General features: G+C 37.3%; 1 protein-coding gene and 1 non-coding gene across 11 annotated transcripts in view; one reads left to right on the forward strand and one right to left on the reverse strand.

Annotated features, from left to right (window-relative positions):
• TNNI3K (TNNI3 interacting kinase) overlaps positions 1-23,004 on the forward strand; it is a 285,086-nt gene that overhangs the window by 49,170 nt on the left and 212,912 nt on the right. The window lies entirely within an intron of this gene.
• On the reverse strand, positions 10,586-10,687 carry LOC140639288 (U6 spliceosomal RNA). Its single transcript, XR_012036060.1, has one exon. It is a non-coding gene; the product is annotated as a U6 spliceosomal RNA (small nuclear RNA).

Genomic DNA, 23,004 nt, shown 5'->3' on the forward strand with positions numbered 1-23,004 from the left:
ACTTCTTCCTTTCCAGCTGGGATGCCTTTTATATATTTTTCTTGCCTAATTGTTCTGGGTAGGATTTCTAATCCTATTTTGAAAAAAAAAAAAAAAAGAAAAGAAAAGAAAAGTGGCAAAAGTAGGCATTCTTGTCTTGTTTCTGGTCTTAGAGGAAAAGTTTTCAGCTTTTCACCATTGACTATGATGCTAGGTGTGGATTTGTCACATATGGCCTATATTATGTTGAAATATGTTCCCTCTATACTGCTTTCTTGCAAACTTTTATCATAAGTAGATGTTGAATTTTATCAGATGATTTTTCTGCATCTGTTAAAATGAGCATTTGATTTTTATCCTTCTTTTTGTTGATACAGTATATCACATTGATTGCAAATGTTGAACCATTTTTGCATTCTGGAATAAATCCCACTTAATTATGATATATTAGCCTTTTAATGTACTGTTGAATTTGGTTTGCTATTTTGTTGAGGATTATCATACCTATGTTCATCAGGGATATTGGTCCATAATTTTGTGGTGTCTCTGTATTGTTTGTTATCAAGATAATACTGACCTCATAAAACATTCCTCATCTTTAAGTGGAATAATTTAAGGATAGTTCTAACTGCTCTTATCTATCTTTTCTTATCTTCAAATTTATTTGAGTTACTTTTGTATTTTGGTCTAGTTTCTGAAGATGGATACATGGCTTAGCTCATTAATTTTTTTAGCTCATTAATTTTTACCTTTTTTTCTAATCACTTTTAAGTCTATATACTTCAAAGTTCTATTTTGACTATATTGTTCAAGTTTTTACATGTCATATTTTGTTAATACTCAGTTCAAACAATTTTCTTACTTCTACTCTGAATTATTTTTTGATCCACAAGTTATTTAGAAGTTAGCTTCCAACTTTATAATTTAGTGTTTTTTATTAACCCTTTCCTTATTGATTTTTAAGTTAATTCACGCTGTTATTAGAAAATGTCATCATTGTTTCCCAGTATTTGAAATGTGTTGAGTGTTGCTATATGGGCCAATATATTATCAATTTTGTGAAAGTTCTGTATGTTCTTGAATTGAATATACATTCTGCTATTGTTAATGTTGCATGTGCCAAGTAGGTCAAGTGTTTGCATCCTTCATATCTTATATATACTTTTATGGGGATTTGGGGGCTTACGTTATCAACTATGTGGTAGAAATCTACTGTGATGATAGATGTTTCTTGTTTTAATTCTGTATATTTTTTCCTAATATATTTTGATACCGTGTTACTAAATATGAACAAATTTAACATGATTATAGTTTCCTGGGGAAATCTAGCCTTTTATTACAACAAATTAACCTTCTTTATCTCCAATAATGCTTTAGTTCACCCAAGAAGTCTAATTTCTCTCATATAAATACAGCAGTATCAACCTCTCTTGCTTAGAATTTATTGGGCTTATCTTTCTCTGTTCTTTTATAAGCCTTTATAAATGTTTTACCCTAGAGATGTCTCTTATAAATAGCATATAATTGAATTTTATTTTATCCTATCCAGAAATTCATCATTTTAAAGATTAATCTATTTGCACTGTATATTTAGAGTTAAATCTACCAACATATTTTGAACTTCTATTTGTTCTATCTTGTTTTATGTCAAAAATTAATTGTCTGAATATGGATGGTCTATTTCTAGACACTTTACCCTATCCTAATGTTCTGTTTGTTGTATGTTAAAAATGCTCCACTTTCATTGTTAAAGCTTTATAATGACTTTTGATATCAAGGGGTATAAATGTGCTAATTTAAAAAAAATCATTAAGTTTTTCTCTTTTTTTTAAAGATTTTATTTATTTATTTATTCATGAGAGACACACACACACAGAGGCAGGCAGAGGGAGAAGCAGGCTCCATGCAGGGAGCCTGATGTGGGACTCGATCCCGGGACTCCAGGATCACGCCCTGGGCTGAAGGCAGGTGCTAAACCACTGAGCCACCTGGGAATCCCCCATCATTAAATTTTTCATTGCCATTTTTGATCTATTACATTCATTATAAACTTTAAAATCAGATTGTCCATTTCTGTGATATTACAAGTATGGGTCCTTTTTTGGTCATTTCCTTACTTTTATCCCATATTCAAAATACATTTAACTCCAATTTCCCTCCAAAAGCCACATTCTATTCTGACATCATGCTCAAATTGCAGGATCTTATCAAATAAATCAGGTTCAAGTGTGGATGAGAATTCTTGAGTCTGGTACTTCTGCAATGGGTGATCTCAAATGGATTCCTGTGAAATAAAGAGATACGTTGTCTGCCTCCTACACATCCAGCATGCAGTGGTGAAGTAGGCATAGATAACTACAATAGATGTACCTATTCAAAAAGTAGAAAATAGACACACACAGCAGACAACCTCATACTGATACCACAAAGACTCAAACACCAAAATATGTCAGATAGTACAAATAGTGATGCATGATTGTAAGTGTGTTGTGAGGTCATTTATACAATTTTGAAAGTAAACATTTCCAAGTAATATGGCCATGTGTTGTATGTTGCATTTAAATATAAATGCACAAATTAAATATAATTTGTAGTTTGATTATTATAATTTTTATCCTACTGTATATTCTAACTTTTTGATCATTCAGCTTTTTTTTTTAATCATTTAAATTTTTAGAGGTACCACACATCTGGGAATAGATCAAGTCCTAGGTATTTGGCTAAAGCATCCTCAACTGTAGCTTTGTCTCCTTTAAAGTCTTCAAATCATATTATAGTTTTATGCTTATCAAGTTTGGGCCATGAAAACTGAGGCTCTTCTCCTGTACTTTGTATAGGGGACACATAAAGTAATAATACTAAGATCAGCAAAATAATAGACACATCCACATCATGGCTAATAAAATTCTATAAAATAGTTTAGATGTTTTAATTTTAATTCTGAAGGTATCAGAAAGTGTCCATTTTGGCTTATAAAAGAACATCAGTATCTCTTCTAAAAGTGCCATAAATAAGACAGCAGCTGGCAGATTTATTGTTGATCTATGTTTAATTTAAACTTGTTTTTGGAATATAGGAAAAGTGGTGAAAGGAAACTGACAGCTTTGAAGAGATATATGGTCTAAAACTCTGTACTACATCACTCATTTTAAATTAAGACTTGATATTATTCTTTCTGAAACACATCAGACATGGAAAGAGACAGAGTGTGGTCCTGTTCTTTAGAGGGGCAAAACACAGACATAAAGAACCTCTTAAATTTTTGATTTTGTGAAACATGTCAAATTTCTTGTCACCATAAATGTAATAGCTTCTAACCTGAGGTGTGCTGACTATGTGTTTGGATGCTTACTGGTTTTTACACCTTTATGACAAAAGATTCAGGTTTATTTTATGCTTAGATAATTTATCAATATATATGTGTGTAATCCTGTTTATCTTGCTATTTTGTCGGGTTGCTAGTGTGAGCCCAATATTTTACAAAGTTATATATCAAATAAGTAGACTTTAGCAATTTCAAGAGACATTTTTTGATACAGTAGATTTCTGTACCAAGAGTATGTCATTGGATAAACTCTTAGGAAGTAAAATATAACACAGATTAAGCTATCTGTGAAAACGTTTTTTTGAGTGTTTTTAATACGCCAGTCATTTTCTAAGCACTTTACATTGATTATCTCTTTATATTCTCATAATAACCCCACAGGATAGGTGATATTATTATCCTCATTGTATAGATGAGAAACTGAGTCACTTTATTAGATATGGGAACATTCAAGATGGGAGAAGTAGTTTAAAAAACATCATGATATATGTGTGGAAATACAAGCAATTCTGTCCAAACTTTGAAGTTTAAAATAAAGGGATTTTGAAAGATGCCAGAAAGGGAAGTAGTGGTTCTTTTATGGTGAAATTTATATGTCATTTATGGAGTGGAAATCCAATATTTTTTATATTGTATTAAGTTGAATTATTTACTGGCACCAACATATGTTAAGTTAAATATGTACCAAATGACATTTAAAGAAAAATCTAGGGTGCTTGGGTGGCTCAGGGGGTAAGCAAGGCCTGGCTCCATGCTCAGCGGGGAGTCTGCTTCTTCCTCTCCCTCTGCCCTTCCCCCTGGTTCATGTGCATGCTCTCTCTCTCTCTCTCTCAAATTAAAAACAAAACAAAACAAAACTTCTTAAAGACCTAATTCTTTTTCTTCACACTCAAAAAGTATCCAAACTCTCTAATTTTATAACTTGCAATTCTATCTGTTTCCATTTTGAATTTACTCTATGACTGCAGAACTATCTTCTTTGCCTTATCAATTCTGTGGACCGGATTAAATTGATCTGTCATAATGTACAAGATACAGAAATCTGAACAACCCCTTGGACATCTAGGGATATGGTAAGAAAGAGAAACATCTCTGAAAAGACTACTTGGCCAGAGATGCATTAAATCTAGACTGTATACCTAAAGACTTGTTTTTTTGTGTGTCTATGAAAAAAAAATGACTTTTAAAAAACCTAACACATTCACAAAGCCATATATTTTACAGTGTATTTAAATAGCTATATCATATCTCAGCTTTATAAGAGTTTTCTTTAAACATAACTCATACCTGCCCTGCAGCCAATGTTTGTTACTGTTCCTCATAGAAACTCCATGAGTGGAATTACAGAATTATCATTCAGTATTAGAGGTGAAGATTGAAGTATATAAATGATTTGCCAGACAGCAAAGTGAAAGTCGGGAGAGTGCCTAGAGAAGAATATAGAGCCCTGGAATCTTAAACTGAAAGCTTTGGTGTTCTAGGTTTAGTAAAGATCGTATTTCTACTAAGGTGCTGGAAGAGAATTGAGCATGATAATTCACTACTCCTGTTCCAGTTTCTAGCAGACGTCAGTCATGAGCCAGTATACCTATTGATTAAAAGAGTAAGTATGCTCTGGAGTCAAGAAAATTTAGGTTTAAATCTCAATTTTTTTTAAAAAGATTTTACTTATTTATTCATGAGAGACTCACACTCACAGAGAGAGCAGCAGAGACACAGGCAGAGGGAGAACAAGGCTCCACGCAGGGAGCCCGATGTGGGACTCGATCCCAGGACTCACGGATCCTGCCCTGGGCTGAAGGCAGGCGTCCCGGTTTAAATCTCAGTTTTGCTGTTCACTACGTAGTTGGCACCGCGGTGGGGTGGGTTGGTTATCTCTTACCCTAAATTTCTTTCTAACATAATCATTATAACAGAATTTACTTTTTATGTTGTTGGGAGGGATAAATGTAGCTGAAGAGCCCAGTACCGAGACTCGTATTGATTTATGCAGGTTCTGTGTCCTTTATTCATCATAAATATGCTGATAATGTGTGATTGTACCTTTTACGGAAATGTATACAGGAATTCTGTTTAAGATAAGACTATCTATAAAATCCATACACATTCTCTTTGTTTTGTCTTGTGTTTGGTAAGAACCTTTAACATGAAATCTATCCTCCTAACAAATTTTGAAGTATACAAAACTGTACTTTAGTTATGGGCAGTATATTGTATAGCAGGCTTCTAGAATTTATTCAGCTAGCACAACTGAAACTTTATACCCGCTGAACAACTCCCTATTTCCCCCACCTAACAGCCTCCAACAACCACTATTGTATTCCCTACCTAAAAAGGTTTGACTGTTTTAGTTACCTCACATAAAAGGAATTATGCAGTATTTGTCCTTCCGTGACACTTATTTCACGTAGCATAATGTCCTCCACGTTCATGAATCCTGTTACAAATGGCAACATTTTTTTAAGGCTAAATAAATTTTACCGTATTCATTACCACATTTTCTTTGTCTATTCATTTCTCGATGGACACTTGGGTTGTTTCCATGTGTTGGCTATTGTAAATAATGCTGCAATAAACATGGGAGTGCTGATATCTCTTTGAGATCCTGATTTTAATTATTTTGAAATATCCAGAAGTGTTTGCTGGATCATTTGGTGTTTACCTTTTTAATATTTGTTTTGAGGAATGTCCATAATGTTTTGCGTAACTGCTATACCATTTTACATTTCTGCCAACAGTGTATAGAGGTTCCTATTTTTTTTTCACAACCTCACCAGCACCTTTTAAAATAAATAATAGCTTATCCTAAGAGGTGTGAGATGATACCTTATGATCTTGATTTGTATTACCTGATAATGATATTGTGCATATTTTCATATTCATGTTGGCTGTATATATATATGTCTTCTTTGGAGAAATGTCTGTTCAAGTCCTTTGCCCATTTTTAATATAGACTGCTTGTTTTCTTTGTTGAGTTGGATGAGTTCCTTATATTTTGGAAATTAGTCCCTTATCAGACATATGGTTTGCAAATATTTTCTCCCATTCTGTAGGTCGTCTTTTCATTTTGTTGATTGTTTCTTTTGCCATGCAGAAACTTTTTAGTTTGATGTATGCCCACTTGTCTCTTTTTGCTATTGCTGTCTGTGCTTCTGGTGTCATACTCAGGAAACTCTAAGAGGTGTTGCATAAGTCCATTACCTTGATCATGGGGATGATATCACGTGTGTTTGCATGTGGAACATTCAATATATACAGCTCTTTGTAAATTATAAGAACATAAAAATCAATGGCATCAGTCACATTAAATGTTTACAGAGGGAGTCTAACAAAAGGAGAGTTCAAATTCATAGATCAGTTACAAGTCCCAGAAAAAGACTTGAGTGCAGAAAATTGACCCATCGTGTCCTAGGAGATGAAGCTTCTGGACGACCCTAGTGTGGCAGAGTTGCTCACCCAAATCTATGTACTCTTCTCCTTCCTGTTGCTCAGAAAGACTGCATTTCCCAGTGTTGCTTGCATTTTGGCTTGGCCTCACAACTGAACACTCAATGAAAGCGAGGGACATCATTTTCAAGTGTGGCCTCCAAAACCCTCCACAGCTCTTCCTTCCTGTACTTTTCTTCTTTCTCATTGACTGGAATGAAGCCATCTCTCAGAGGAATCTTAGAAAACATTTGGTGAAAGTAGCAGAAATTTCTAAATAACTGTGTGGAAGAAGGCTCCATATCAACTTGTTTACCTAATGATGGCTAGTAAATGAGCAAGAAATGAACTTCTCCAGGGTCTGAAACATAAACTTCTGGGCCCATTTATTGCAGCAGTGACTATTACTGTATTATAGCTGTTAATTATAATGATGTAGTATATTATATGAGATATATATGAGATATAATGAAAATTGTGGTGTACTGAAGTAGGCTATCAGATATCCCTTTTTGTGTGCCTCCACAAGAGGAGGAGGTATGGAAAGAGGATTGGGAAGTGGGAAAGAGAAAGAAAGCAGGGACTATATCTCTGAATTTTTTATTAAGTCAAATCTTCAACTTTGACAATGAGTCTCAGGCTGACTACAAGTGGTTAGATGCTCTTTAAAACCAATTAAAATGGGGCTCCTGGGTGGCTCAGTTGGTTAAGTGTCTGCCTTCAGCTCTGGTCATGACCTCAGGGTCCTGGGATCGAGCCCCGTGTCGGGCTCCCTGCTCAGTGGGGAGTCTGCTTCTTCCTCTCCCTCTGCTGCTCCCCCAGCTCCTGCTCTCTGTTGTTATCTCTCTCTCTCTCTCTCTCTCTCTCTCTCAAATAAATAAATTAAATCTTAAAAAAAATAAATAAATAAAACCAATTAAAGTGAAAGCCCTGTAGAAGCCTATTGCAGGACTCACAAGCAGCCGACTCACACTGACGTGAAGGATCAGGATGTTTATTGGACCATACCTTCAGGATCAACACCAATAGGGAAGGGGAGGAAGCAGGACCCAGCTGGGGAGAAATTGGACTGTGATGTAGTCTCGATAAAAGCTCAGTCAATCCCACAGAGAGCTCCAAAACTGGGATTGACCTTTGAGAGCTTTCCAAGTTGGAATGAGGAGGCTGGGCTTTTATACTGGCAGAATAACTGGTCATTAGATTCTGGTGGCAGGGCTGCTCTTGTTAGCCAAGGGAAACCTCCAGAGAGGCAGATAGCTGAGGGCTGTGCTGTTAGCCTGGCAGTACTCTTGGCAGCTTAGGTAATGCATTGTTCAGACATTAGAAAGCCCTGTTATCTTAAGCAATCAGGACCCAGATTTAATTGGTTAATTGGAAAAACATTGGTAGAAGAGAGAACTCATATTAAAAATACACACCAAGTTGAATATTTTGTCTTAATCTGACATATAAATGCACATTTATTCATCACACTTTGAAAATGAGGCCAAAGTTTTTCTTTAAATGAAAGTTGCCAGGTTGGCATTCAGAAACCAAGTTCTTGCTTATATAATACTTGTAATGAATCAGATACAACTTATTGCTTTAGTGTCTTTTGAATAAAGTAAGAATTTACAGACACATGCAAAGTAATCTGAATATAGAATAGATACATTTTTACTACTTTTTTCTACTTTTATTTCATTATTTTTTATTAACACTCATAAAAATTATATACATAAAATAACAAGACAACTAACATTATCAATTTGGGGGTGAAATATGACTGAATTTTGGACAGCATAGAGTTTAAATCAGAAGTGAAGTTCTGAAAAGATGCTTACCAGCTGCAGATGTTTGAGCAATATGTCACCAAGTCTCTGTTTTGCTACTTTGGAAGCAGTCATTTTGCTAGAGGCCAAGTGGGCTCCCACTGCAGGTCCTGCCATGCAGATTTTTTTTTCAGCTTTATTAAGGTATTATTGACAAATAAAAATTGTATGTTTACATTGCACATGATGTTTTGAATGTACATATGCATTGTTTACATGATCACCACACTCAAGCTAATTAACACGTTCATCACCTAACATACTTAAAATTCTCTTTGTGGTGAAAATTACTTGAGATCTACACTTTTAGCACATTTCAAGTGTATAATACGTTATTATTAACTATAGTCATCATGCTGCAACATTACGTGTCCAAAACGTATTCATCACCTCGCCAAGCCAAGAGTTTTCACTCCCTGAACAACATCTTCCCATTTCCTCCGATGCCTCAGCCCCCGTAACCACCACTCCACCCTTTGGTACTTTGGGTTCAATTTTTTTTAAGTTCATGTATAAGTGAGATCATGCAATATTTGTCTTTCTGTGCCTGGCCTAATTCACTTAGCAGAGTGTCTTCTAGGTGCACGCATGTTGTCACAAATGGCAGGATTTCCTTTTTTTTTTTTTTTTTTCTTTAAGGCTGAATAATATTTCATTACATATGTAAATATCATATTTCATATATCGGTTGATAAGCACTGTTGTCTCTGTATCTTAGCTACTGTGAATAACACTGCAGTGAACTGGGAGTGCAGATACCAGTTTGAGAGCGACTATTTCCTTTGGCTGGAAACCCATATGTGAGCTTGCTGGATCATCTGATAGTTACATTTTTAATTTTATGGGGAAACTCCATACTGTTTTCTGTAATTGCTATTCCAGTTTACATTCTCACCAATAGTGTACAAGAACTCCCCTTTCTCTATATCCCTGCCAGCACTTGCTTTTTTGACTTTTGGTAGTAGCCATACTAACAGGCGTTAGGTAATATCTCACTGTAATTTTTATTTGAGTTTTTCTTACGATTAGTGATATCAAGCATCTTTTACGCACATGTTGGCTATTTGTGTGTCTTCTTTATAAAATTGTATGTTTAGGTCCTTTGCCTATTTTCGAATTGACTTATTTAAGGGCTCCCAGATAGCTAAGTGGTTGAGCATCTGCTTTTGAGCTCAGGTCCTGATCCTGGGGTCATGGCATTGAGTCCCCATCAGGCTCCCTGCATGGAGCCTGCTTCTCCCTCTGCCTATGTCTCTGCCTCTCTCTCTGTGTCTCTCATGAATAAATAAATGAAATAAAATAAATAATAAAACAAATTGACTTTTTAGATATTTTGCTATTTAGTTGTATGAGTTATATATTTTAGATATTAATCTCTTATGAGATATATGTTTTGATGATACTATCTCCCATTCCATAACTGCCTTTACATTTTGTTGTTTCTTTTGTTATGCAAAAACTTTTAAATTTCATATAACCCCCCTCATTTATTTTTGCTTTTGTTCTTTGGTGTTTTGGTGTCAAATCCAAAAAAGAAAAAGAAAAAAAAAATCATTGCCAAGAACATTGTCAAGGTGGTCTTCCCCTATGTTTTCTTCTAGGAATTTTATGGTTTTTAGGTCTTACATTTAAGTCTTTAATCCGTTTTCAGTTGATTTTTGTGTGTAATATAAAGTAAATATCCAATTTTTCCCTAGTTTTCCCAACATCATTTATTGAAGAAGCTATCCTTCTCAGATTGTATATTCTTGGCAACTTTGTCAAAGATTAGTTGAATACATATGCATGGGTTTATTTCTGGGCTCTTTCTTCTGTTCCAATGGTCTAAATATCTGTTTTTAAACTAGTACCATATGTTTTGATTTTTATCACTTTGTAATATAATTTGAAATCAGTACATGTGATGCCTCCAACTTTATTCTTCTTGCTCACGATTACTTTAGGGACTGGGCTCTTTTTTTTTAATTTTTAATTTTTTATTCCAGTATAATTAACATATAGTGTGATACTAGTTTCAGGTGTACAACATCGTGATTCAATATTTAAAAATCTGAATGGCTTCACAAATTTGCATGTCATCCTTGCACAGGGGCATGCTAATCTTCTCTGTATTATTCCAATTTTAGTATATTTGCTGCTGAAGTGAGTACTATCTGGGATCTTTTGTAGTTTCCATATAAGTTGGGCTTTTTTCTATTTCTGTTGCTTGGAATTTTGATAGGGATTATATTGAATTTGTATACTTATTTGAGTAGTATGGACATTTTAAGAACTTTAATTCTTCTAATCCATGAACAGGAGATATCTTTGCATTCATTTGTATCTTCAGATTTTTGTACAACTGACTTCTGCATGTTGATTTTGTATCACGCATCTCTATTGAATTATTTATTTTTTTCTAACAGATTTTAGGATTTTCTAGATAAGATTATGTCATCTACAAGGAGAGACAATTTTACTTCTTTCTCTCTGATTTGGATGCCCTTTATTTATTTATTTTTCTTGCTAAATTTCTCTGGTGGGACTTCCACTATTACATGGAACAGAAGTGGCCATAGTAGGCATCCTCGTCTTATTGTCTTGTTTCCTGTTTTCATACAGGAAAAACCTGGAGCCCTTCACCATTGAGGATGATGTTAGGTGTAAACTTGTCATGTATAGCCTTTATTATGTTGAGATGCAGTCCCTCACTATGTAAATACTGAGGGATTTATAGGGAAGGGACACTAAATTTTGTCAGATGTGTTTTCTACATGAACTGATAGGATCATCTGAATTTTGTCCTTTATTTTGTTAATGTGGTGTATCATATTCATGGATTTGTGTATGTTGAACCATTCTTGCATCTAAGCCATAAATCCCACTATGATGATTTTAGCATGCTATTGAATCAGACTTTCAAGTGTTTTGCTGAGGACTTTTGCATGTATATTCATTTGGGATATTGGCTATAATTTTCTTTTCTTTTAATGTCCTTATCTGTTTTGGTATCAGGGTAATGTTTGCCTTATAATATTAGTTTAGAAATCTTCCCTCTTTTGCTTTTTGGAAGAGTTTGAGAAGGGTTGGTATTAATTCTTTGAATATTCAATAGAAGTTCACCAGTGAAGCAATCTGATCCTGGACTTTCATTTATTGGGAGGCTTTAATTATGATTCCATTCTTTTCATTATTGGTCCATTCTGATTTTCTATTTCTTCAATATTCAGTCTTGATACATTGCATATTCTTAGGAATTTATTTATTTATCCAATTTGTTGATATGATATATGATATGAAGCATCTTCTCATATTTTTTTTACATCTGTATATCTTCTTTGGTGAGGTGCTTATTAAGGTCTTCTGCCCATTTTTTTTCTTCTGCCCATTTTTAATTAATTAATTAAAATTTTGTTTTCCTAAATTTAAATTCAGTCAGCCAACATATAGTACATAATTAGTTTCAGATGCTGAGTTCAGTTATTCATCAGTTGCATATGATACCCAGTGCTCATCACATCATGTGCCCTCCTTAATGCCCATCACCCAGTTACCCCATCCTCCCACCCACTTCCCCTCCAACTGTCTTCAGTGACAGTGGCTGTTGGTTACCCTGGTGGCCAAAGCTGCTAATGTCCTTTGTGGTGCCAGCCACTGAAGTCCACACCAGCAAACACTATGGGGTCCCCCTCTCTGAAAGCCATGGGAGTCTATGGTGCCCTCAGCTTCAAAAGCTGTCGAGATTCTCAGAGCAAAGGCTGCTGGAGCCCTCTGCAGTGCAGAACACTGGAGACCGGATGATCCCAGGGTGGCTCAGTGGTTTAGCACCTGCCTTAGGCCCAGGCTGTGGTCCTGGAGTCCCGGGATTGAGTCCTGCATTGGGCTCCCTTCATGGAGCCTGCTTCTCTCTCTGCCTTTCTCTCTCTCTGTGTGTGTCTCTCATAAATAAATAAATAAATAAAAATCTTTAAAAAAACAAACAAACAAAAACACTGGAGACCAGGGTGGCATTCTCTGTAGGGCTGATACCGATAGCCTTTAACCTACTTTGCTTCTAGGTTCTTAACTGAACTCTTGGGCCCTTCCAGGGCTATTTTCCTTCATGGATAGCTCTTTGGGCTTTGTGGGGGTTTCGTTGTTTTTTATTGATTTTATTGATTTTATTAGGGGGGTTGGGGAAGCAGGAAGACAAAACTTGGTATCTCCTACTCTACCATCTTGCTGATACCATTCCCAGATGCTCCTTCCCTAAACTAATTCTGAGTAACTTCTAAGGAGATAGCTGACTCATGTAGCATCATGAAAAATCAACTCTCCTTTCTAGCCCATACATATCTGCCATGCCTCCTATTTGAATTTTGTGATGTGATCCATCTTATTCCCTTAGCTTCAGGGATGGGGCATCTCCTAGCTAGAGGATAAAAGGTAGCCAAGTGTAGAGTCTCTACCACTTTCCTGTACTTTCTATTGTTACTTACAAACAAAACAGGTCTAACTTTTAGGACAACTTTGAATCACTTCATCCCCTGCTAAACATTATATCTTTTCAGGATAGAGATTTCAAATTGTAGATTAGTTTATTGTTGGCTAAAGTCTTTTTTTTTTTTTTCCTGTAATTAATCTCCAGGTGCAAGATTCATTGTCTTTGAACTATGCTATACAGTAATAAATTTAGAGCTATTTGATATTCAAAAACATAACTTTTAATCATTGTTCCTCTTTCACAAATGTGGAGCAATTTAGGAGTTATACTGAATTATTCTAATAAGTTTTCAGTTCTTATAACTAGATAAATTAATTCAGAAGTTGTAGGCTTCTAGCTGTCAGGGAAAAAATCTATCACATACACGGTGAAGGTTTCTTTCTTTTATTTTTTTTTCTTTTTTTAAATTATTACTTAATTAGTTTCCTTCACAGTAAAAAAAAATAAATAAAAAATAAAAAAGTCATTAGTCCAATTATAAGTCCCCTTGGTTCCAGTGAACTAGGAGTAGATATGTTATACCCCTTAGTTTTTCTATGAAAATAGCTAAAAATATATTAACATAGGATATAATACCTAACACATGACAAAAGTAGATGCAAGCCCTTCATTCCATAATAAGCTCCCAGGGGACATTTTATGAAGGTATCAAGGGCAATAAATTCTTTTTAATATAATTAGGAAAATTCTGTTATCTGGATAAAATTGAGATTTCTTTATCCTATAAATGGGAGTGAGTCTTGCCACGGATCTGAAAATGAAATTTTGGTCTCTTTGTTTAAGCATCTCCTCTGAATAGTGAAATGTTGTGCACAGAAAATTCCCTGCTTCTTACATTAAGGTCTTTGCTAAATGACAAATACAATATATATTGTGTAGGTGTGTGTTGTGAAGGAATTTACAAATTCCACAGCATTCTGACCTACTCATGAGTAATTGAAAGATAAACTATGAATCTTTGCCTCTCTAACTTTATAAAATTAACAGCCTTTGACAACCTCTGTGATTTCCATTTCATATTGTATGTATTAAGATTGTATGAGTTTTCTGTTCCCTTGCTCTCTTAAAAGATGAACAGCTTTTCTGGGGATACATGATTATTACACTTCTTGTGTTGAGATTTACATATGTTTATTCATTCATTTATTATTATTTTTTAATTTATGAAGCATATGGCCATAAAAAAGAAGTCAGGAGGGAGATGTAAATACAGAGAGAACTTGTGGAACCTCTCTTTTATAGACTATTAAAAATAGGGTAAATTACCATCAATCTCACTTGTTTTGAGTAGCCATCTGCCTAAGAGGCCAGAAGCTGGAGGTCCTTCTAGCTTCTCAGTGATCCCCTATCTTAAGATATACATGTCCTACAGTGTATGGCATTGGCTGGTTTGGATCTAGGGAGACACATTTATGTAAGATACAAGGCTGTCACAGAATTTGTTCATGGACTTGCAGTAGAGGTGAGCTAAGGACAAATAAAACATAAGGAAAAAGAAACAGGGTGTCTCCTACTGAGGTTATTTATGACTGGTCTTCCTGCCATTGCAGGTTTACTAAAAGATGGTGATGAGGTCTTATACATTTTCAATCCAAATAAACATAAGGAATTTAAATTATGTAATGAGGACAGATTCAAATAACAGATCAATTTCTGAATATTCAAGACTCTTTTCTAATTGGCAGCATTCAAGCTAATCCTTATCAAATGGTCTTCTCAGGCCACTTCTGTCTTCTTTATCACCTAGATGGGAGGATTAGAAAAAGAAGAGACCAGGATATTTGGCCACTTCACTGGTTACTGATTAAAAGTTTCTTTCAAATAGGAAAAATGGGGAATGGATGAATATGAGAGTCGGAGATTATTTATTTCCCAGCTTTGCTACTGTCTCCTCTATTATTGTTCCTATTCTCTTTGCCTCAGTTTCTTAGCTTCTGCCTTCCTAGCTTATCCCATTGAACCACCTGAGCTCTCTGAAGGAGAAAACTCAGCTCTACTTTAGGACTACCTAATCTGAATCTAAGCAGATAGTATTCAAATAGCCTCAGGCACATTTCACCTGGTCTCTTCCTATGAAACTGAGTATTTGGACCCTAGAACCTGGTATTTCTATAGCCTTTATATGTTTAGAACTTTTTTTACCTTCCTCTTAGATAGCTCCTATACAGCCTTCTACAGCAATATTCAATACAGGCATTATCTCTTTGGAAAAGTCATTCCCCCAATTCAGTGCCTCATCTTTGCCCCATAACACCAGGTTTATCTCTAGCATGCTCCCTCACTGTGTTGATATCATACTTATTTGTCTCTCACTTTAGACAACAAATTCGTTACATCCAGGACCAGGCATTTGCATTTGTCTCCTAGGCTTGGTGCAGAGTGGACATTAGGTACTTGCAGAGGAATGACTGGCTGACTCAGTCTGAAATTGCCCTGAAGTTCCAATTTTCAGGTCTCTCCTTTTTAGGCTCCTCCTTCCCTATCTCCATCTTGACAGACTTCTTTCTAAGCCTTCAATTCTGGCTTCCAAAGCGTCATTGAGGTTAACTCTTTCCTTGAGGGATAATAATAATCTGCCTGCTGGATTGTATTAGTGCATTAAGGACTCCCAACTACTGAGCTTTCTCCATAAATTCAGCCCCAATAAATGAGTTGCCCATTGGAGCCAGACTTGCTTTGCCTTGAAATGTGGCAACAGGCATGATTCGGGTCCCCCGCCATCTCACTGCCCACACTATCTGGTAGGAAACTGCCCTCTCTACCCCATTGATAGAGTTGATGCTCTAACCTGAAAGCCAAGGAAATGAATATTTATGAAGGATTTTCTTTAATCAGGTCTTTTGCTTATTTTATTATTATACCATTTACTTTAATGATCACATAACTTTATTGAAGAAACTGAGGCTCAAAGAGATGAGCCAATCTGCACCAAATCACACAGCTATTAAATATCAGAGTCTAAATTCTTACCCAAACTGGCGGACTTCAAAAACTGAGCTCTTAATCAATTTTCTGTATAGCCAGAGAGAGACCTACGGAACACTTCCTCAGAGAAGCTGACAGAAGAAAGTCCATTGTTTCTCTATATTCTTTAGTATTTCCACTTCTACATTTGGCTTTGTTCTCATTTTTAAGGTTATGCCCAAGATTCCTCATCAATAAGACAATTTTTTTTTGAAATTATACTTTCTACTATCTGTTTTTCATCTGTCCTTGGTGAAAGGCTAGAATACTAAGTATCTATTACAGAAGAACTGGAAAAGCAAGAAAAATATCTTTTTTAAAACTTTTCAAGATAAATGTTTTCTTGATCAAGTCTGATTAGGACTTATTTTCTGTAGCACTGAAAATTTTGTTTTTAACTCAGTAACAAAAAAATTTGTTAAAAATACAACAATGAAAGTATCACTTTTTTTGTTTTTTGGTCATTTGTTTCTATCTTATTTGTTGCTGTATCATTTGTTCAGCTACTGTCTTAGGATCTAAAGATTTTCAGTTCCACCTATTGCTTTCTTCCTTGTTCAGAAATTTCTGTATTACTGGTTTACTTAAAGGTTGGAGCAGTCAATTTACTTGGACTAGCCATTTATTATATCATTTTTTTTCTTTTTTTTCATGTGCCTTTTTTATTTTTTTTATTTTTTTTTAATTGGAGTTCAATTTGCCAACATATAGCATAACACCCAGTGCTCATCCCATCAAGTGCCTCCCTCAGTGCTCTTTACTCAGTCACCCCCACCTCCCACCCACCTCCGTTTCCACCACCCCTTGTTCATTTCCCAGAGTTAGGAGTCTCTCATGTTCTGTCTCCCTTTCTGATACTTCCCAAGATTGCTAGAACTCATACAGCAATTTGGCAGTGTGGCAGGATACAAAATCAATGCCCAGAAATCAGTGGCATTTCTATACACTAACAATGAGACTGAAGAAAGATAAATCAAGGAGTCAATCCCATTTACAATTGCACCCAAAAGCATAAAATACCTAGGAATAAACCTAACCAAAGAGGTAAAGGATCTATACCCTAAAAACTATAGAACACTTCTGAAAGAAATGGAGGAAGAAACAAAGAGATGGAAAATTATTCCATGCTCATGGATTAGAAGAATTAATATTATGAAAATGTCAATGTTACCCAGGGCAATTTACACATTTAATGCAATCCCTATCAAAGTGCCATGGACTTTCTTCAGAGAGTTGGAACAAATCATCTTAAGATTTGTGTGGAATCAGAAAAGACCCCAAATAGCCAGGGGAATATTAAAAAAGAAAACCATATCTGGGGGCATCACAATGCCAGATTTCAGGTTGTACTACAAAGCCTTGGTCATCAAGACAGTGTGTCCTGGCACAAAAACAGACACATAGATCAATGGAACAGAATAGAGAATCCAGAAGTGGACCCTGAAGTTTATGGTCAACTAATATTCGACAAAGGAGGAAAGACTCTCCACTGGAAAAAGGACAGTCTCTTCGATAAATGGTGCTGGGAAAATTGGATATCCACATGCAGAAGAATGAAATTGGACCATTCTTTTACACCATTTATTATATAATTTGCAGGTCTCAACAACAATAACAAAATACGGAGCCCCTTGTTTAAAAAAAATAGAGATAACTTCAAGAGAGCAACAGTAGAGCATTAAAACAAGCATGGGGCTGTTCTAAGCATGGGATCTTGTGTGCCTGCATAGGTTGCACGTTGTGGTATTTGCCCTAGTTCTCATACAATTTCATAGATATTACTGAAAATATTCTTAGCAGGAAAATTATCAAAATCACAGTTAAATGCAAGATGGAAAGGGAAAAATTCATATATATTCATATATAGTCATATATGAATATTCATATATATATGAATATTATACATTCATATGTATGTATAATATTTACTGTTTTTTCTAATTTGATTAGAATTGAGGGTGGAGAAAGTGTGTTTAATTAAATGATAATAATGACATTCCACAGCCTCTTAAGCTATAGGTTATATGTTGCTAGAGCTTTGGAAAATTATTTGGGTTGTTCATAGTTTATACTTGAGAAATAGGTTAAAGGAAATGAAAACAATTTGAAATTTGTGCTTTAGGTCTCTACTTCATTGCTTGTCCAGTGATGAAAGAATCACAAAATGCCTTCTACTAAACCTGCACTAATTGTGACCAAAACATGGCATATTGAAGGATATTTCTGGAAAGGAGGCAAAGTCATTGGAATTTCTCTGTTATATGAATGCTGCATGTACTCCATGATTTGCATACAAATTGTTCATGGAAAGAAATTAGGTTCTGTTTTGATTTAGTAATGGGAATTTGACACATAGTGAAAGAGAGCTCATAACAGCAATTTTGCAAGTGAAGGTGTCTTTACAGAAGAAAAAGTAATCAGAGATAGTGAAGACTCCATTATTGGACCAGTTTAAATACTATTTCTGAGTGTGATATTTTAAGACATTATATACTTTCAGCCCAGCAAAGAACCACTAGAGAATGAATAATGTATTTATTGTGTATTTAAAATTTATCAAGTATTCCCAAGCACACATGCAAAAATGTGTCATTATTGCATATTTCAGTCAGCCAATTAATGCTTACATTTATATATTACAGTGTTAGTAAACTGGACTGAGACTTGTGGTAAAGACTGTAGCTTTGGTTCTCTCGGTATATTTTTGACAATATGACCGAGTTTTAGTTTAGTTTTTTTCTTATTTTAAATTGGATTTATAAGGAAACAAGATAACTTGCCCCATTATTATTGCTTTCCTAGAGGCAATTTTACAACTATGATTATAAATAAACTTCTATTATCAAGTCTTATTTCCCAAAAGACAAGAAAAAAAAAATCCATCATTGGTTTTCCCTTGTGTGAGTTTCATAGTTTCTGGCAATATGTAAACCTTAAGAGTTCATGTTCCTTCTTTAGACTTTTTAAAGTTTATCTTGACTTTCAGAAGTTTTCTTTTGTTATTCTACAAGTTTTTCTTCAAGAATATTATAGAAGACATAAGAGTTGACTAGGGAAGAGCAAATCAAGTTGGTAAATATTTATTGAGTACTTATTGGCTAGTTGTGATAGAAATTGAAAAAGTATAAAATATAGCTTTAAATATCACCTGGAAGCTTGCAATCTGTTAAAGAAATTAAAAATTGGAACATAATCCTATACGTTCATTCTTTTACTCAACTGTTCAACAGTTATTGAGAAATGAATCTGTATTAAGATCTATGTTTGGCACTGGTGATTTAACAGTGAGTAGAATTATATACAGTTCTTAGCCTCACAGTTTATAGTCTAGTGGAAAAGACAGGAAATCAAATAATCATACAAACACACATAAAATTGTCACTATGATAAGAGCTATGAAGATGGTGCCTTGCCTAAAAGAGGGTAATTTGGTCTTCCTTCTGCGGTTTTCCCCTCAACCTATTCTAACAAGGCAGCCTGAGTGAATCTTTTAAAATGTGTATCAGATCCTGTCACCCCTCTGATCGGCCCCAAAGGCCTCCCGTATAAATCAGAACAAAAGTAACTCATTCCCTGCCTAACTTTAATCCCCCTCTGTTCCTAGTTTCTCTTCATCAGCCTTAAGTTCCTTGAACATACCAGGAATTCTCCTGCCTTGGGACCTTTGCTCCACTCTTCTCTCTGCTGCACTGCTCTTAGTGAAGCCGGAAGCTAGGTTCTTGTCTCATGGAGTCAAAGAATGAGTCTCGTGGACAAAGGAGAGTGAGTAAAGCAGTAGAAGCTCATTAAACATGGTTACAGGAGTGAGGGGGGTCCCGACAGAGCTGCCCCTGGGCGCTTGTAGGGTTGGCCTTTTATTAAAAGCCAACCAAGGAACCCGAATCCTTTTAACACCTCTGTTGATATCACCACTGAGTAAGGACTAGTGATAATACCTTCAATGCCTTACTTCCTTTTCAGGGTAAGGTAATTCTTTGTGGGTAACAAGTAGCTGTTATAACAAGACCCCACCTCTGGCACCTGGGACCCGATGGTCTGGTTTGCTTCTTTATCTCTGGTTTCCTTTCACCTCCACACTTGGGATTTTTGTGAGCCTGATTCCATTCCCTGGGCCCCTACGGCTCTCTCCCTCTAGCCCTGTGTGTCCCTTACTCATTAGGAACTTAGAGTATCTTATTTTCTCATCTTCTTAAGATCCTGGTTCAAATGTGATTTTATCAGTAAGTTCTTCCCAGATCATCCTATTTTAAACTGAAACCTCAAATCTTTGGTATTCTAATCTCTTCCCTCCTTTATTTTTCTCTAGTACCGATCACTGTATAACAGCCTATTATTTATCTACTGTCTGTCTCCTGTACTAAAATATCAGCTCAAAAAAGATAGATTTTGTTGTTGTTTTCTCTCCATCATCCTCAATTCCTAGCATGGGGCCTACCTGGCCCACAGAAGACACACAATTAATATTTGTTGAATGAATATGTCAATAGTCATGGAGGTCGGGAGAGACTCTGAGGAACTGATGATGTGGACCTAAGTAGATGTTAATCAAGTTAAGGAGCTAAGATGACAGCCAAGTAGGAGGTCCCCAGGCTGGTCTTGTCTGTAGAATACAATGAGAAAACTATTAAATCATCCTAAATACCCCAGAAATCTGCCTGGAGACTGACAACATAAACTCCACAACTAAAGGGAGAAAAGAAGCCTCACTGAAGAGGGTAGGAAGGGCAGAGAGGTGGTGCAGGGGAGAAAGCAGCCAGGACTGCTGTGGAGGAGGGGGAACCAGGGTGGCGGGAGCAAGAGAGAGACACCGAGAGACACCGAGAGACACAGGGGAACCCACAAGGAGAACATTTCCTCAACGCCATCCGCTGGGAAAGAGAGGGGCTGGCTTTCGTGAGCTCTTGGAGCCAGAAGGGCTTGAAGCCGAGATTCGAAAGGTCAGTGGGCTTGGCTGCCCTGCCCCTGGAGACCCCCAGGTGGAAACAGCCACCTGAAGAGTGCCTGTATGCAGCACACTGGGGAGAGGGTGTACCCCTCAGAGAGGCAGAGCTGCAGGAGCACACAGGCCTCCTGGTGCCCTGTCGCCCCACCCCTCAGCAGAAACACGGATGCGTCAGCAGGAGGCAGCGCTGGACCACAGCAGGCCGCCACCGTGCTTCCAGCGAAGCCCACGTCTCAGAACGCAGCCTCCCTGCATTCTGGGGAGACTGTCTTTGGAGGTGAAGCTGGCCTCAAGCTCAGCGCGTGAGACCCTCCCCCAGCAGACCGATCAGGCCCCTGCCCACATCATGTCCCTAAAGCCTGGAGGCAGAGAAGTCAGCCGGCTTGGCCAGGACAGACCCGCAGGACACTGCCCTGCTCCTGGGGAGGAGAGGCCAGCTGGCCGGGGGCAGGCGGCCTGGCAACGGCGACCTGGAAGAGGCCTGGGACACACCTGAGAGAGAGGATTTGTTCTTCTCAGAGAAGCAGAGACTCTGGGAGACCGCTCCCCGGGGCAAGGGCAGTGGCTGGCGCGGTTTCCCCTCCTTGCCCTCAGCATCAGCACAGAGCCACCAGGGGCCGTGCCCCTTTCTCAGTCAGGCCTGCCTCAGTACCAGTGGGGCAAGGCCCTTGTCTGGAAGAGCAGCCCAAACCCCAGCACAGACCGTGTCCCGGACTAGAGAGTTTTGCAGGGCTGCAGCTGTGGTGCCAGGAGCATCAGGTCCCTTTGCACAAGTAGGCCCCATCTCACAAGCAGCATCAGGTCCCATCTAGTCCAAACTCACCACAATGGGGCCAGGGACCAAAGGCTGTCCACGGCGGGCAGGGGAGCCTCTGCCCATGACCGGCCTGAGGGCTGGAGCAGCCAACCGCAGCAGCAGCAGCGTGCGGGTGGCACACAGCAGGGATGCTTGCTCGGGTGCCAGGCCCCCGGCACTACATGCCTTCCTCTTCATAAAGCCATTTCTCGCAAAGTGGGAAACAAACAGACTTTTTTTCTTGCACCCAGAAGAAGGCAGAGACTTAGACAAAATGCCAAGACAGAGGAGCTCGTGCCAAATGAAAGAACAAAATCAAGTCCTAGCCAGAGATCTAAGTGAGAGAGAGAGAAGCAACATGCCCGACGAAGCATTTAAAGCAACAATCCTAAGGATACTCTCTGGGATTAAGAAAAGAATGGAGGACATCAGGGAAGCCCTTACCACAGAGATAAAAGAGTTAAAAAAAATCAGAAATGAAAAAATACAATAACTGAGATGGGAGATAGGGTTGATGTAATGAACACGAGGATGGAAGAAGCAGATCTCTCCGCAGACACTTGGCAAGCCAGAGGGAGTGCTGGGATCTGCTCAACGTGCTGAATGGGAAGGAAATTTTCTGATTGCAGGTGGTAAGATTTCATTGTTTTTGATGGTTGAGTAATATTCCATTGTCTGTGTATACCACATCTTCTGCATCCATTCATCTGCTGATGGACATCTGGGCTCTTCCATGGGTTAGCTGTGGTGGACTTTGCTGCGGTGCAGCTGCCACTTCTGATCACTATGTTTGTATCCTTCGGGTGAACGTCTAGAGGTGCAGTTGCTGGCTGATACTGTAGCTCAGTTTTTCACTTTCTGAGGAACCTCCGTACCGTTCTCCAGACCAATGTGGAAATTCAGAAACAAAACAGGACCATGGGGGTGGGGATGGGGGGAAATAAAATGACAAAAACAGATAGGGAGACAAACCACAAGAGACTCTTCACTATAGGAAACAAACTGAAGGCTGCTGGAAGGGAGGTGGGTGGGCGATGGGATAACTGGGTGATGGGCATTAAAGAGGGCACCTGACGGAACGAGCTCTAGGTGTTATATGCAACTGGTGAATCACTAAACTCTCCATCTAATAATAGCTATATGTTAATTAATTGAATTTAAATTAAAGAAAAAACAAATAATGGGAAAAAACCTCCAACCCAGAAGATTCTATCCAGGAAGGGCACCATTCAGAATTGAAGGAGAGATCAAGAGTTTTCCAAAAACAAAGCACTAAAGGAGTCTGTGACTACTAAGCCA

Source organism: Canis lupus, chromosome 8, assembly GCF_048164855.1.
Source record: "Canis lupus baileyi chromosome 8, mCanLup2.hap1, whole genome shotgun sequence".
In the NCBI taxonomy this organism is placed as follows: Eukaryota; Metazoa; Chordata; class Mammalia; order Carnivora; family Canidae; genus Canis; species Canis lupus.